This window comes from Anser cygnoides, chromosome Z, assembly GCF_040182565.1.
Source record: "Anser cygnoides isolate HZ-2024a breed goose chromosome Z, Taihu_goose_T2T_genome, whole genome shotgun sequence".
Lineage (NCBI taxonomy): Eukaryota > Metazoa > Chordata > Aves > Anseriformes > Anatidae > Anser > Anser cygnoides.
The window spans coordinates 2,458,061-2,462,283 of record NC_089912.1 but is presented as its reverse complement, the minus strand read 5'-3'; positions in this window follow the sequence as shown (position 1 = coordinate 2,462,283).

Here is a 4,223-nt window from a genome sequence, read left to right as displayed (position 1 = left end):
CTTTCCTTTCCTTTCCTTTCCTTTCCTTTCCTTTCCTTTCCTTTCCTTTCCTTTCCTTTCCTTTCCTTTCCTTTCCTTTCCTTTCCTTTCCTTTCCTTTCCTTTCCTTTCCTTTCCTTTCCTTTCCTTTCCTTTCCTTTCCTTTTTCTTTTTTTTTTTCTTTTCCGTAAGAAATAAGACTGCCACTTCCATATGTGATATTAAAAAGCTACATCCCCTATATCTTTTACTTCTGTAGTCAATGCTGAGATCTCAGCCAAGGGCACAGCCTAGGCATTTGCATGTCAAGATGAAAATAATCCATTTTGATCCTCTACAGAAAATGTGGTAATAGTGGAAGAAGCTCAGAAAACATTACCCATCTCTCTGTGCCATGGGAGTCTTGAGGGAATAACATTCCAGAGAGGGGTGTGATGCTGCAGTGCAGCACTGCCTCAAATGCTAGGAAGAGCACAAAGAAGAACTCAGACACAACAGAAGTCATCTTGACAAAAATTGGATCTATGCTGATGGGGAGAAAAAAAAAAAAAGAGAGAGAAAAAAAGACTGCTAGAATAAAGGCTGGCTTCATCCCATTTAGTGATAGCACCTACCTGAGGTAGGTGTATTTGAGATGTCTGTGTTAAGGGTGTTTTGGCCATAGGCTCCTAGTTACTTACAGGGCAGAGAGAGGACCCAGAGGTATTTATTAACTGTAGGAGGGATGAATTAAAACCAAGACATATTGGACAGATACTGAACAGACCAATTTATATGTAGATTTGCAGCTGAGTATGCACTGCTCTGTTTTGGCCATCAGATCTCTGCTTTTAGAAAACATTATGTAGCTGGAGCTGGCCTGGCTGAGGAACATGCTGCCCAAGCCACGCAGTGTGTGCCCATACACCAGCACACCCTTGTGTGTTCTGGGGACAGAAATGTTTCTCCGTCCAGAAAGCCTACAGAGAGGGAGAGGGAACACAGCTGCTGATTTCCACAGCTGAAGGTCAATACCTGCTCTAGACTCAGGTTTTCAGAGCCACAGACACAAGCAGATGTGTGTAACTTAAAAATGCTCATAGGTTATGAGGTCCAAGTTACAGAACTGAGTAAGAAAAACAGGAAAAAGAAAAAAAAAAAAAAGAGAGAGAAAAAAAAGGTATCAAGTAAACTCAAGCCTCATTTTGTACTGCCTTGTTGTCTCCTTGGACCATTGGCCTTTCCAGCTGAGGCCCTACGATGCTTGCACATCTGTAAACATCAACAATCCTGATTTTAAACTTGGCCTTTTGAGTGTCTATAAAGTGCTGGAGGAAGTGCTCCCACACAGCTCACTCCCACGTAAACATTCAGCATGTAATGCAGTGTACTCCTTCCCTGTTCTCAGGTCCTGAGGAAGTAAAAAGTCCAGCTGGACTGGGGAAAAAAATGGAAAAGCATGTAATGTGAAATAAAAATTGTGGAAGATAATGTGCAAGAAATCCACAGGCTTAGTATGAAATATGTTAGAGACTGATTTTAAAATAGAAGAGTGTTTGTGTGTATTAATGGAGTAACAATACTGATGGACATATTTGTGGATTTACGTTTCATGTTACAATTTGGTTGTTATCCTCCTTCATCTTAAATGTACTCTTTATTTATTACTAGGGCCTTCAGAACAAGCGTACCCAATCTATAGGACTGAAATATGGGAGCCAGGAAAATTACTGTCTGTCTCTCTTTTTGAGTTTGTTAATCCTCAAGGATTCCTCCTACCAAAGTCCCATTTCTTTCCCTGTTCTTCTCCAGAGCAGAACTGCTTCCTCCGCTCACCTGAGAATTATCCAGGGTCCTCAGAGTTAAGATTGAGATCTTTTCTGCAGCAAAATCCTATTTAAATCTCCTGGATATTTGGTAGGAGGCAAAGACTCAGAAACTGCAAAAATAATATGTGCTAAAATTTGCGGAAGGAATAAAATTAATGCATATGCCATGGCACTACCCCGTACTACTTCCCATCTGGGAGGAAAGAAATAGGCATTTCAGCTTAATAATATGCATGGTTCTCCCATTAGATTCCAGAATCTCTTAATGTAGATACACATCATTTTCTGGATATCAACAAACCACTTGAAGTATTATTTATACTCAAGGCTAGAATGATTGCCATGAGAATAATTGTGTAAAGGCTGGAATAGGAAAACAAAATTAACATTGCTGAATGGTATTCAGGCCTCAGTGATTTGGCAAACTTAGCAAAGATCACATGTCAGTTAAATGACAGATATGAGCCGTTGCAAAAAATATAGTGGTATTTCTTGAAAATATCTGATAGAGTAAAGGTTAATGTTATTAACATTCTGCTTGGTATGTAGTTGGTGTGAATGCAATATGTTCTTTGTGAGTTCTGTTTTCAAATATCAATGATATTTGATTTTTTTATTAATAGTGTGTAAGGATGTATTGATTTTTTTTCTTTGTAAAAATAATTAAAGCTGTTGAGATTGGAAGAAAAAGATCTAAACAGATTAAATCTCAGCCTACATAACTGAGCCTACAAACTAATGCTTCCATCACTCATCACAGTATTTTATTCTTCTTGGCTAAAATCATTTTATGTTTTTCTCTCCAGGGTTTAAGAGCTGCTTTCTCCCATCCGACCTCTCCTCAACCTCCTCAATTTGGATGTCATAGATCCCTCTTTGTACCCTGAATCAGTACAAAACTTGTGAAACCAGTAAATGTTCCCAAGGAAGAGGAAATGTGTACCATCCACCCTGTATCAATGGTTCGTGGGCTGATTCATTCTGCTTTTTCTAAGGTTGTCATGTAGACTGCTTTAATTGTTAAATGACGCTTGTGTAACTGTAGGGAACTCATGTGCAAGTGATACACATGTGGTAATGTCTCTGACAGTATTGCTGTGGGTTAAGCTGTCTTTGTCCATCTTTTAAAAAAGGGTACCCAGCCTCATTCAGCCTTTCCTGATAGCTCTGTACTTTGTATTTCACTCGCTTTCATGTCTGCCCTCTCCTCAGTCTCAGATTTACAGGCACAGGTTTGCTCTCATGTCCCCATGGGAGAGCTGTAAAGGGTGCTGTGATTTCCATAATTACCAATGACTACAGAAATTCCTCCAATATGTGAATGTCTCCAGTTACTCATGCAGAGTTTAAGGAACACAAGTAAAAATATCTTCCCTGGCTCTTCCAAGTATCTTTGAGCTGTGTCTCTGTTGCAAGAGGTGGGAAGGTAGAACACCTCATGTAAAGCCCTCTGTGTGGTGAGGAGAAAGAGGATGGCCACCAAGAGAGTGGCCAGCAGAAAACCTACAATGAATCAATCCCCAACAAGCATTTCATAACAATAGGAGAAATAACCTAGCAAAAATCATGCTGTGATACAACTAGTGAATTTCAAACAAATGTAGGGGCATGGGAATGAAGACTGGAAGGCCCCATACTCAACTTCCTGACCCAAATGCATCAAAACCTTTGGTGTCAGTACTGCTCAACTCATCATTTTGGAAAAAAGTGTCAAGCTGCAGAACACAGGCATGCTGGAGATTCATCAAGAGACAAAATACTGTCGTGGGGATTAACACTTGAGCAGGCTTTTCCATGTCCCTTCGTGCTGCACACCTTCCCCTGATGATGAGCAGTGTGCAGCCTGTTGACCCATAACAAGCACTTCTCTCCTTTCATGTTTAACCATACTACTCAGGGTGCCATTGCACATGATTTCCATGAAAGACAGGCAGATGGCACAAGAGTAAGTGAATATTCTATTTGAACCATTAGTTCAGTTTTTGACCTGCCACCTCTTCTGTTCCAACCAACCTCTTAATCCACTTGATTTTAAAATTACGCTGGCTTTGATTTTACCCCTTGCTCACCCTTTAAATCTCATTTCTTATCCCCTAACTCAATTAATACAGCTTAGTTAAATTTGTTACAAACATCTTTTTTGGGATTATCCTCTAATCATAATTTTAAAATGAATGGAATATTCAATAATCTGCACTCATGATGTAATCAGAAATAATAATAAAAAAAAATCCTATGAAAGCTATTTAATAATATTCTAAACTACTCAGCATTTAATTAAGGCTATTAGAAGATTAGAACTGAGATAGAAAGATGAATAAGGAATAAATCTGACGTCTTTATCCATTGTTTCTAAAATGAATGACCACATTAAGGTCTTCTGAAAAATAATATGGTAATACTTTTTTTCTCCCACAAGATCCTGCTTTAGAAACAT